General features: G+C 44.9%; 1 protein-coding gene and 1 long non-coding RNA gene across 12 annotated transcripts in view; one reads left to right on the plus strand and one right to left on the minus strand.

Annotated features, from left to right (window-relative positions):
• LOC147609184 (uncharacterized) overlaps positions 1 to 1,663 on the plus strand; it is a 3,396-nt gene extending 1,733 nt beyond the window's left edge. The window contains exon 3 of the long non-coding RNA XR_015264239.1: positions 1 to 1,663. This exon is cut by the window's left edge and continues 726 nt beyond it. This is a non-coding gene — a long non-coding RNA (uncharacterized LOC147609184).
• LOC147609183 (pentatricopeptide repeat-containing protein At3g24000, mitochondrial-like) overlaps positions 1 to 13,440 on the minus strand; it is a 37,022-nt gene that overhangs the window by 7,767 nt on the left and 15,815 nt on the right. For 3 of the 11 annotated variants that reach the window (XM_086787535.1, XM_086787530.1, XM_086787525.1), the window contains one exon: positions 6,426 to 6,979. The exons of 3 other annotated variants lie outside the window; for them this stretch is intronic. The gene's annotated coding sequence lies outside the window, so the exon portion shown is untranslated. Of the gene's footprint in view, positions 1 to 3,332; positions 4,294 to 6,425; positions 6,980 to 7,019; positions 7,899 to 7,973; positions 8,116 to 13,440 lie in introns of those variants that run through there. 5 more of the 11 variants (XM_086787529.1, XM_086787528.1, XM_086787527.1 and 2 more) reach the window with 5 other exon arrangements.

The raw sequence follows: 13,440 nt of genomic DNA on the forward strand, positions 1-13,440 counted from the left end.
CAACCGATCATCCATCCCTCTTTGTAGCCAGAGACTTCTGTGCAGATAGAGCAGCGCCAGGCAGTGTGGGAGAGACTCATCTTAGAGGCGAGAGATAGAGCACTTCGGAGGCCTGCTAGTGCAGCTCAGCTAGGCAGTGAGGGTGTTTTTGCAGATCAGAGCTTAGACCAGGCACTTCAGGCAGTAGAGTCCTTCACTAGAGGACATTTTCAGTCTCGAGTATATGCAGACACTAGGATTTGGGAGATGGGCCACCACGCTTGACGCACACTTGCAGATCAGGAGCTAGCTTTTGCTAGAGTTCGAGGAGGAAGCAAAATATGTACAAGACTGAATGAAAAGGGAGAGGCCCGCCCCACCTATTTATAGGTGAGGAGAGCTGGCCGACTGAAGCAGAGGAGCTGGCCGACTGGTAAAATACCAAAAGGGTTGGGAAAAATCCCAAAAAAATATGGAAAAAAGGGGTGGCCAGCCCACAATCAAGGGCCATACAAAAGGGACCAAAAGGACACCAGAAATGGGCAAAAACTGGGAATGAATGTGCTAACACCCCCTCTCAGCACCAGATGCTGAACAAACTCTGAGAAGCCGAAGAAGTCGTCCTCTGTCAAAGACAAAAGAATGCAGCAACAACAGGTACCAGGAAAGCTCCACAAGCAATCTCCACAGCAACTCAGCGGCGACAAAAGCAACAGAACAAGCTGCCTGGTATACTACTTCTTTAGAAGAGAACAACCATGTAGGTTGCGTCGTGCTGCGCCAAATATCGGTGCCAAACCCAAATGTAAACATAGTGTCACAGGAATCCCTAGAAGCCTGAAGCTCCAAGAAGATAATACCCTCAAAAGAAATAGAGTCTATCTGCTCCAACTCTGCAAGGGAAATAGGAACATTCACAGTAGTGGTAACCGAAGTAGTAGTAGCCTCTTCAATAGCATCACACAGTGTAGAAGCAGGCTCCTCCATAGAAGGCAAAGGGACCAGCAACACATCCTGGTCACTGGTTGACGAAGAAAAAATCAGAGGTGAAGCAATAGGAGACAAATCTCCCTCAAAAGCTCTGAGCATAGATAGCCCATTGTCTTCCACAAAAACATTACCAGATATATCATCCTGGCAAGGAGAAGTATGCACAGAAACCGAAGGCAAGGCAACAATAGAAACAAACTCCTCGGATGGAGTGAGCATAACTGGCCCGCTATCCTTCGCTGTAGGAACATCTCCAAAAGAAGTATCCATAAGATCACTGGCTGCATAGCACCCAGAAGTAGAAACCATCTGTCAATCACTGGCATCACCATACAGGTCACAAAGCAATTGCCACACATAGGAAGTAGAAGCATCATTAGGAGCATAGATGAAGTACGAAGAACCGAATCTTGACAATTCAGGAGGAGAAAGCCAAAGATCTGTCCGTCAGTCTTCCTCCACCGACACACATCCTCCGTAGAAGCAAGGTCCGGCAAGCGCTGATTCTTGTACGAGAGAAACTTCATCAAACCATACTCCCTGAGAATAGAAGTAACCTGCAACTTCCATGACTGAAAGTTACCACCATCCAACTTGTCTGCCTCATCATCTAGGAAATAACAAGAGTGGTACGGGAGCCAAATCTAAAGCTGTCATCATTGATCCAATCAATAGGACCAACCCTCTTAAAATAAAACTGTCCAAATCAAAAAACGTTGATATAGGGTCCTTCCGCCAAAACGCAGCCCTAAGAGACTAGACAGCACCCGAAAATCCTCCTGTAGCAAAAAACGCAAAAGCTTCTGTCGACTGTACCTACAACCTTGAGGTCACCAGAAGAGGGAAGCAAAAAATGCAGATTTGATATAGAAAGGAAAGGCAGCCACACAGGGCTTGGGAATATGCTGTAAGAGGTGCAAGAGGGAAAGGCAACAACAAGGACAGTAGCTTGGGCTCCCCTCAAAAAAAAAAAAACATAATCTCTAAAGAAGACGTGTCCTCCAGGTACCAAGTGTGCCAAGTGAGGGAGCAAAATATGTACAAGACTGAAAGAAAAGGGAGAGGCCAGTCCCACCTATTTATAGGTGAGGAGAGCTGGCCGACTAGAGCAGAGGAGCTGGCCGACTGGTAAAATACCAAAAGGGCTGGGAAAAATCCCCAAAAAATATGAAAAAAAGGGGTGGCCAGCCCACAATCAAGGGCCATACAAAAGGGACCAAAAGGACATCAGAAATGGGCAGAAATGGGGGGTGAATATGCTAATAGCACTATCCAACCTCTGCACACGTGGGACGTATCCTGACCTTCGCAGGCCCTGAAGACGGCATCGGTGATCGCCTAGCAACTCCCTAACTGATCATAATATTGTTTTTCGTGGTAGAGCTGCCCACTTAGGGTGAAGCTATAGTGGATCAAAGAAATCCATAGTGGGTGTGTGTGAAGAGAGAGAGAGAGAGAGAGAGAGAGAGAGAGAGAGAGAGATTAAGCTGTCAAAAGTGTGCAACGGAAAGCGTGAGACATAGGCACAGAGAGAAGGAAAACAAATCTGCATAATGATGAAGAAGCAATGATACAATCAGCCCTGTGCAAGGGGTGGTCCCCGTATGTGTGGGCATGATGAACTACTCTCGTAAGGGAGGACCCGGGCCTGGAAGCCCCTACCAGAGTGAGTACAAATGAGGAGGAGGCAAGCCTTATATAGCTCCAAGATAAGCTGGCCGACTTGCTCCAAAAAAGTCTCACGACTGGCCAAAAATAAACATGTGATAATGGGTGGCCAACCCTACAACCAAGGGCCTAAACATGAGGAAAAAATAAGGTGCTGCCCGGGATAAATCTGGGCACCCGTGATACACAACTTGGGCACACTACTAGGAGATGAATAATGCTAACACCCCCTCCCCTCTCAGATTCTGGGAGTGAAACCGGTCCAAGGAGCTAGAAAAGGAAACCTCCAAAGCAAGTTGAATAGTCGATCTGCTCTGGCCTCTGCCACTTGCTCCAAGAAACTGCTCCCGATCCAAAAGGCCAACAAAATCCAAAGAATGAACCACCAGATGTCCATATCACCAGATGCTCCCTCACTTATGGAGGAGGAGTTTGCCGGCTTCACTACATTTGGTTTTCCTATTGCAAATGTATTCGAGACGCATTTTTGAAGACCTCTCTACTTCCCATGGGTTTACATTGACATTGCAATTCAATTGTAAATATCTTGTATGATTTTGAGGACAAAATCTTTGGGAAGGGATGGTTTGTCATGAACCATAGAGCTTGATTTCCACATGTACATAGGGCTTGGGGCCTTTTGACACTTTTACTAATTTTGGTCATCTTGTACCTTTGGGCTCCATCTATGGAGATTTGGCCTTCCATGGTCAAGTTCATGGCTAACTTGAAAGCCATCCTCTTGGTGAGAGGTTAAACACACTTAGGCTATTTGTGCATCTTCTCTCGCTACATGCACTCATAGATTCTCTCTCTTTTGTATATTCATGTGATGAGCCATTGGATCACTAATCTCATGATTAATGGATGCTAGATTCTTGCTTTGATGTGTTTGATTCCATATTTTGCTCTAGATCCATTTCAATGGACATAATTACGATTATTTTGATGAGCTTAGGCGATTGTTATGGTAGAGTTCGATGGCAAGGTTAGTCAAAACAATAACAAATTTTTATGGCTCTTGCTTATAAGTTTCCTTTCATTTTCTAGTGCATTGCACTCTACATGATGGGTTGTACAGCTGCTTCAGAAAATAACTTGTTTACCTTAGCTATACATTGTATGTATCTGAGAGCCACCAAATACTAACTTCTAATATGTTGCTCAGAACAAAATTATGAGGACACAAACAACTTCAAAAGGCAAATAAAATTACACGACACTTGCTCAAAAGTCTCCTCAATCGTCGAGCATGTATTCATAGCTTATGGCATAAAAAACTACCTCAAAAGTGTGTGCACACAGATTCACAAAAATGCATAAGAGCCATGCTTTGATACCACTATTGGATCGGCACACGCACACACCTAAGAAAGCAAATAGATCAACACACATAGAGTAGAAGAGATAGAGAAGAAGACATGGAAGCTTGAACATGAAGAATTGTGTTGAACTGAGATATCTCAATAGTCCCAACATGTGATCTATATAATAGTCCCAACATGTTGAACTCAGATATCTCAATAGTCCCAACATGTGATTTATATAAGAGTACAAAACCCTAAAAAAAATAAGGTGTCCTTTCACACCAGATATATAGGGGGGAAACCCAATGGCAGAAAAGTGCCCCTGGTAAGCCTCGTATTCATACTAGAACTGCCAAATAATAACATAAACTTTGATGGTTAATTGCCCTTCCTATACATGCAAAAGTCCCAGAACCGGGTGAACCACCATCAAAAATCAATTGTGCTCTGATCCTCGACATCAATGTGGGAGTTATTGAAATTATAAAAAGTGACTACAAACTATACAAATTGCATTATGTAGCATATATAGAATGTAACTACTTGTAGCATCTATGGAATACTCAATGTAGCATTTACATATTCAATTGATTTCTATAGTCTTTAAAGAAACATAACCAACTATAGTGAAAATAATTAAAACTATGATAAGTAATTACATTAAATTTAATACAAGCCTTTCATTTTAAAATTGATACAAATAGTGCAAGGTTAACCAAAGCATTCATGTAGTAATAATCTATGTATATATAAAGGAGATTATAGGGTAAAAAATAAACTTGGATAAAAGATGAGGCTGATTGGGGGATCAAAAAGAAAAAAATCCACCACACTATTATGCATCTACCTTTTAATGCACAGCAGACTCTTGAGTCCCTCTCTTTCTATTTTGAAATACAAAGTCATCATCGTCATCTCTTTCTCTCAAATCATTTTCACACACACACACACACACAATGGGCTAAAACACAGTAAGTACTACATTTTTTCATTATAGGTGTGCAAGTTGTATTATTTTTTGTCTCATAGGTCGACTTTGGCCTCTCGTAGACGTTAATATCTCTCTCTCTCTCTCTCTCTCTCTCTCTCTCTCTCTCTAGATATCTACATCAATAAAGGATCTCTCTCTATCACTCTCTCATATATGTGTGTGTGTTCATGTGCATGTTTTAGGTGAAAAAGGTACTGAAGTAATGACGTCTTCCTCCTACATAGGCATACAACTATCAATATTGCAAAGCAATGGACATGGTACATAACATGCTTATCCTCTAACAATTTCTCTGTGCATATTGATGTAGTGGCCATGTTTTTTCGGGTGATAGAATTACTCTTTAAGTGTGTGCATTTGTGTGTGTGTGTGCTAATGGGATAGAGAGAGCAAGTATTGAATATATTATGTGATTTGAGAGAGAGAGAGAGAGAGAGAGAGAGAGAGAGAGAGAGAGATGAATAGATGAAGGACTTCAAAGGGGAGGTAGGTAGGCAGAGAGAAAGAAAGAAAGAAAGAAAGATATATTAACGTCTACGAGAGGCCAAAGTCGGCCTATGAGACAAAAAATAATACAACTCTGTTCTTCCGGTCATCGGAAGAAAAGAAACAAAAGAAAAAGTGTGCATGTGTCTGGATACAACTGTGAATCATCATGAATCGGTGGAGCCCATATACAAACAATATAAGAGAGAGAGAGAGAGAGAGAGAGAGAGAGAGCATAGAAAAATAATGGAAAGAGCTAGTACAGACAAACATGCAAAACACACACACACACACACACACACACACACACACATAGAGAGAGAGAGAGAGAGAGAGAGAGAGAGAGGGAGGGAGGGAGGGAGGCTAGGGCACCTGCACTACACAAAAAACTTCTTGAAAAATGTTGTCCCAGAGTGAGAGAGAGAGAAGCAAAAATAGGAAGGACTCCCAAACGCACACATATAAAGTTTTTTTTCTTTCTCTCTCCTCTCTCAAATGCACACACGAACACATGCATATATAGAAACACACACACACACACACACACACATATACATAAATATTGTATCTCTTTTTTCTCTTTCATATACACAAATACACAAACTCTTTTCTCACTCTACCCATGTCAAATACACATGTACACAAACATGCATACACACACAAACAAATATACACACACATTTTATCTCTCCCTCACATGCTCACATATAATACACACTCTTTTATCTATTTTTCTCTCTTAGACACACATACTCTCTCTCTCTCTCTCTCTCTCTCTCTCTCTCTAATTTCATGCAAGCAAAAGTGGGTGTGTGACACGATAGAGAGTGTGTGTGAATCAGATGGGAAGAGGGAGTGGTAAGCGAAGAGAGAGAAAGTCTAGGGAGAGATTATATTTCTATATTGTTTTGCATTTGTTTAGTTAAAATATAAATATTTATATTTATAGTTACATATATATAATTATATGTCATTATATTTATTTGGAGAGAGAGAGAGAACTATACGTAATATGTATAAATATATTCACACTTATATAAGAAAATATTGGCCCTCATCCAAAGTGCACGCTGCAGATCCTGGGGAAAAGTCCAGACCCGCCCATATCTGCTCAATCCGGCTACAAATCTCGAGGTCCTGAATGAGGTTGTCTGGAATCCTGGAGCTCGCATGTCTGTCATGCCTCCATGGGTCCTCTAGGGATAGAATAACTGGGGCATGATCTGAAAATGTAGTGCCTACCAGAATACCAACCATGCCTCCGCGGCTACAAGCCCACTCGTCGACATAAAACCTGTCCAGCCGAAAGAGGTTGGGGCCAGTGCTCCACCTATTCGATCAAGAAAAGCTAAGACTCCCAGGGCTGCGCCCAAACTCTCGAAGATGCCAAGGGTCTTGTCCCCTAAGAATCAATATCATCTCCTCCCATGCAGAGTACTCCACCCCTGAGATAGTGGCCGTGCCACCTCCAAGTCTGTCCTCTGCTGCCTCTATCATGTTGAAGTCACTGCCCATGCACCAAAAATCAGCCCATAGTTACCAGGAGTTTCAGAAACGCCTGATTTGAAACGGGTTTCAGAAACGTTTCAAAAGTTACATAACTTTTTGAAACAGCCCCAAAAAAAAAATCAAACAAAAATACAAATATATATATATATATATTTTTAATATAGAATGTACAGTAGTACAAGAAATAAGTGTTTAGGTCTTACTACTTAGCCTATTTATTTCAACAGGCAAAATACTTGAAAAACATGTCTCATAAGAAAACACATTAGATTCATTATTATTCAATGTAAACAATGATTCAATGCTAGAAAACAACACTCATATTCATCTCTCTATAATCCACATTCCATACATGATACTGGGCAACCAAGAGTCTGGTACTTCACTTAACACAATGATAAAAAAACATCATAATAAAGATAAATCATGATGACTCCCAAGAGTCATGACAATCACACAATGTCCCACGGTCCACCAAATCCAAAAAAAGTACATAGATAAATGACTCAAGGCTCATCCTCTTGCCCATCATCCTCATCATCCTCTCCATCACGCTTATCCTCACTCTCACTACTAGTACCAGTGGCTGAGTCCTCCTCGAATGCCTCATCCTCATGATCTACTGGTGTCGCACTAGTACTAGCAACTGCCTAGGATCATGTACCATGAGATGGAGCTGTAATCTCCTCATACAACATGGAATAGATATCTCTGTCCTCCTGAGGGATGTCGAGGATCTCCATGCACTTTGTGATATCAATCTTGTCAGGATTGACTTGGCAAGGCTCGATGGGGTTCCCTTTCTGCTCTATCAATCACGAGTTGCAATGACAGAACACAAGTCTCTCCAATTGTGCAGTTGAGAGCCTATTTCTCTTCTTGGTGTGGAAAAGTGCCCATGTACTCTAGTTTCTCTCACAAGGTCCTGAACTACAGTCTTGTGAGAGAACTCTCATGGCAATGCATCTCTGCAAATAAAAATCAACACCATTCATCATTGAATAGAAGTATAAGACTGTCAATATTCTTAGACAAGTTATACTTAGTAACTTGTTACTTACCAAATCTGGTGTCCCACCAAGACACAAGCTCCAACTATGTGTCCCTCAGTTGTGCTGTTGGCTGTCCAAATATATGGCTATTGTTCCAATATATGAAAAGCTCATCCTCCAGCTTTCTCATAAGCTGCACATCACCACCCACTAGCCTGGAAATGTAAGAGCTCCATCCTGCCTCTAGCTCTTCACTCAAGTATTGCTCCTCACTTCTCCAAAGAGGATGCAAAATGTATGCAACTACGTGGATTGGCCTATGAAACCAATCCCAACGTTGGTTCCATATCTCCCTAATATCTTGAACTCTGCATATGAGTTCAAAGTTGCAAGTGGAAAAACAAAAAGTAAGCAATGAGCATATACTTCAATCGTCTAAGTTCTATGATCTATCTAACTTCAAGAGAAAGAATAAGAGTGATAACTCTCAGGAGACAATAATGTACAAGCATCGAGGGCTTCTCCAATCTTGTCCATGAACTCATAGAGGAGACCAATGGTAGTCGAAGGACACTATACATGGGATTGAGTGTCTTGACAAGTGCCTGCGCATCATTCCACCAAGTCTCCCTCATGACCATACGAGCAAATGAAACTGACTTTGGTGCATCTTTGTTATCCCATGTTGCCCACTCACGACATACCACTGTGCGCATTAGGGCATGGTGCACCCTCACGAGCCTCTCCACCACAATGAACATGTAGGCAAAGTGGGTTTTGGATGGCTTCAAGAGCTCTAGATCAGAATTGTCTCTATACATGCTCAGCACTTCGGCCTTTTGGTGATAAAGTTCACCATACTAGAGGCTACAGGAAAAATATTCCTCACCCAATCCAGCTTTCCCACATCTTCTATCATCAAATCAAGGCTATGTGCAACACAAGGTGTCCATACAATCTTGGGAAACTCTTCTTCAAGCATCCTTCCCATGGAAACACAATTCGACCCATTGTCTGTTATCACCTGCACAATGTTGTCTGGGCCAATCTCCTGTATAGCCTGGCGTATATGCCTAAAGATGAACTCCCCTGTCACCACTGTCCCCGCCACAAAGGCATCAATGGCACGAATAAACATAGTGCCTTTGCATGAGGAGACCAGAATGTTATAAACACTCCTCTTCTTCACATCTAACCAACCATCACACATCAAAGTACACCCATACATTACCCAAGTAGCCTTAAGAGGCTCCATCTCTGTCTCAACTGCTAGCTTCTCTCTCCAAAGCTCTGTAGTACGTAAGGCCTCATATGAGGGACCATCCCACTCACAACCTATGCGTGAAATTGCTCTAATTGTTGTCCTCCATCGAGGAGCCCGCAAAATATTGAAGGACAATACACACTACACAAAAAGCTTGGTTATCTCCCTTGTTGCCTCCTTCATGGCAGCCTTTTGAAACCCTGCCTTCACATGCTCTTTCTTCAATAAAGGTAAAGCTGTCCTCTTTGCTCGAGATTGTAAATTAGAGCTACCCCAAACAGTAAAAGTCCCATGATACTGACTTTGCATGTCACCTATTGTCGAATCTTGCTCTTCCACAGTCATGGCAGCCTCTCTTAAATGCTCAGGATCCACGATCTCCTCGACAGGAAGGCCTACTTCCTTAGCCTTCCAAGCCTTAAGGCTTTCATAAATGTGCCTTGGTACAACCTTACAAGGTCCCACCCCATGGCCCTTTGTATGTGTGAAGTGCGCCTTCAACCGTGTAATGCTGCTAGGATGCACTTCTGCACAAAAATTGCACCTCCATTTTCCCGAGCCTGAGCCTACATACTTGCTCTCCCATGTGACATTGCTCCACAAGGGATCCTCTGCACGAGGCATCTTGCAAAGTTGTAAGCAGCAAGAGAAATACCTTGTAACATGTTGCCTGCATAGGTTGTGATAAAATCCCCATTTTAGTGATGGGAAAAAAAGCCTGATACATGCTGCACGCAGTAGGCTAGAGCAGCCTGTATTATGTATAGTTAATAGTATACTGTATAGAAACATAAAACACAAGATGATCTTCTTGGCTGAAAATCAGAGTTTGCAGGTTTTGGAGCAAACCCTAATTCATGCTCTGATACCAGTTGAAAGGGCATGTGGGCTACACCAGGTAAAAGGCATGTCAAGGAGCACTCGTGTAGAGCCTTGAGCAATGGCGTGAGAGAGAGGGAAGTGTAGGCGTGGAGCCACTCGAAAATCAGAGATAGAGAGAAGAAGATACGCTGGCTGGGGGGAATTCGTAAGAGCCCAAGAATTGAGCCCTTTTCCCTTTATTATTTGGGGGGTCACTTTGACCCTTAAAAATGGTCCTTTGGCCAAGTTCAATGTGAACTTGGCCCAAGGTTTTAAAACCTTCATAAAGCCTTTAAAAAGGCTATGTACAAGTTATACAAATGATAGAGGGGTCATTTAGGCCTGTAACCCAACACTTGGCACTGGGCAGTAGGCTTGGAGTCTAGACAACAGTCCTTACTCATGAAGGTGGGTGGTGGACAGGTCACATTGCACAAGCTACAGCACTCGGTCAGGTGAAGGTGAACACACAACAGTCGGCCACAACACTGCAACAGTCGACTACAGGCTCCTCAGCAGCCGGCCACGAATGGACAGGTCACAGGCAGTCGGGACTCGGCCAGCAGTTGTGAACAGGGTGGACGGGTCACAGCAGTCGGGAGCCGCCAAGCAGTCGGGTCACGGGTCACGGGTGGAGTCGTAGAGAGCTTCAGTCGGCGCAGGCGGTGGTAGCAACTCGAAAGTTGAAACATGTGTGGCTGTGTGAAAGTACACGAAGTACACGTCGGGCGAAAAGATGTGATGAGCCTTAAAGATGTGATGAGACCTTTTTTTTAATAGATAAAAAACGCGTTTCAAAGTATGAAACTTTTGTGAAACGAGTTTCGTTGCTACTATGAATCAGCCTGGGGAAGGGTCTGTCAGACAATGCTCCAAAAGATAGCTCTACCTGCAGCAGCTGCATTCGGGCATAAATGTTGAGGAAGCCAACACTATCCTCTCCAATCTGAATGGTAACCCACTGAACACGTCTTGGAACTATGACTCCTAATCCTATCACAGACGATAGAAGCTGCTCACTGACAGTGAGAGAGACTCCTCCCCGCCCTGAATGTTCCATGAGACAATCCCCATATCAATCTCTGTGTGAGGCCGAACTACCGGAACTACCGTCCATTCGAAGAGTCTTGGGCGCGGGCTTAGATGGGGAATAGTCACAATCTGTCCTGGTGTGGAGTCACGCCAAGTGGGTGTGGATCCTGCCCTCCATGTACTGCCACTCTGCCTAAGCGCGAGTGTATGCATACTTCATGCTCCATCGATCACAATGGAGGTATCTGTAAGAAGGGGGGAGAGGTACTACGAGAGGTATGCATGAACACAAAAAGTAGCACCTCCAAGCTGGAGGTCACCATCTCCCCTCCTTGGTCTCTGTGTGTTGATCCACCAAGCTCCATCCTGGCCAAAGGCCATAGATGAGTAAGAACGTTGGTGATCCGAAGATCTTGCAGATGATGTGATAGCTCAACTGACTGATCCTGTATGGTAGCGGCCACCGACTCTGGATCCCACTCTGTCTTGGGGGCTGTGCTCAAGGCGAAAGAGAAGATCATCGCGCCATTCTCAGACGTAGAGAGTCTGGAGTGCTGGAAGACCACACATACGCGAATAGGGGCTACGGTCTCCTCGAACCTGTCTGTCCCTTCCATTGGAAGACACCGGAAGAAACTATAATCCACAGGCTGCCCCAAGATCCTGGGGGGCCCGCCTGGAGACTCACGTGGGAGAGCCCTCACTGGTGAGGCTGCAATGGTCATCTCCACCGGCTCTGAGAAACGATGAATCGGCGAACGGTACTCGCCGGTTGTCTCCTCTCCGGGTCAAGGGCTGCAGGGGGCCAACGGGAATTGTAGGCACAGAGAAAGAGGAAGGGGCAACTGGAGCGATTGCGGGAAGAATCGGAGGCGAGGGTGGGGAGGCGGCGGGGGGGGAGTGGGAAGGCGGAGAGGCTGGAGAGGGATGTTGCTGAGAGGTATCCATTGGAGAGGAAGGCTGCTGGGGAAGGCTCGACGAAGCGAGGGTGGGGTCAACCTGCCCCACTGGGCACTGAAGGCCAGAGGAGAAGTCGCGACGAGGAATCGACCGCCACCTCGTGGGGGGGCGGTTTGCCCCTCTCCGTGACTGGAGGGGGCCCGTCGTCTGCGGCGGGTGGGTGCTGTGATAAGTGCTCGAAACGGTTCTCTAACAGAACCAAATCCTCTTGCATGTTGCCAGCCTGGCGCACATGACGGCGATGCTCAGCTCTGGTGCTCGACTGGTAATCGGGGGCCAACCATCTACCACTCTCCGACTGATGGATCATCCATGGTTGGAACCTGGTGCTCCGTGGCCTGGGAACCTACTCCTCCCTTGGCCCCCTATGAGGATCTGAGTGGGAAGTAGGAGGGGGAACCACCAGGGGCGGTCGCCTAGTCTGACGTCGAGGGAAAACTTTGGCTAGATGACCCATCTGTCTGCAAATAAAGCATTGGCCTGGAAGGCTGGAATACTCCACTCGCTGCATAATGGGATCGCCCCGAAGACTAGGAATAGATATCATGTGAGGCACAGAATCCGGCGAGGCAATACAATTGCGAAGAGATGGAATTCCCGCTACTTGTGCGAGGGCCAAGGCAGCGGTGGGGGGGGGTTCCATCACTCTCCCGATGGCACCACCAATCACTGGGAGAAGAGAAAGGTATTCCTTCCTGAGGCCTGGAAAGCAGACTGTCTCACAGGAAAGCCTAAAACTCCAGCTAATGGGTCGGATGCCGGGTTGAAGCCGTGCTGCCACCGTGTAAAGAAGGCCTGGGCCGTACGCAATGCAATGGAGCTCAGCTGCATGACAAGATTAGATGCCACTGGTGAGTCGAACTCAACCTGGTAGTAGCCACACCTCAAAGGATGAATATCTGCGATCTTTGCTGGTGCACGTAGGAGGCTAGCCTGAAGAAGATCTTTGAGTTGGCCACACGTGGGGTGGCTACCAACAATCTTGCATACCAGAGTGGAGGCCTCTAGGGATGCAACATTCGAGGCGAGAAGCTGCAGGTCCACTTCAGAAAACAAAAGGCAGGTAACGGCGGCCTCGGTCGGGGGAGATGGAGCGGCTGCCATGGAGTCCTCTTGGGGGTGGAGACCAAAAGAGGCCGAAACTTGTTGCTGAGACAATGAAGAAATACCCACAACCTGAGGGCCCTACCAGAGGAACAAGGACGGGCTAGAGATGGTGGAGAAGAGAGGAAAGGGAGGGGCAGAGGGCATAGAAAGGAAAAGAAAAGAAAAAGAAAAAATAAAAAAGAGAAGAAAGAAAAAATAAAAAAGAAAAAAGAAAAGAAAGAAAACAGAAAAGAAAAGAAGAAGAAGAAGAAGAAGAAGAAGGAAAGAAAGAAAGAAAGAAAAAAAAGAAAAGGA

The sequence above is a fragment of the Cibotium barometz genome, chromosome 51, assembly GCF_041138505.1.
Source record: "Cibotium barometz isolate CiBa-2024 chromosome 51, ASM4113850v1, whole genome shotgun sequence".
In the NCBI taxonomy this organism is placed as follows: domain Eukaryota; kingdom Viridiplantae; phylum Streptophyta; class Polypodiopsida; order Cyatheales; family Cibotiaceae; genus Cibotium; species Cibotium barometz.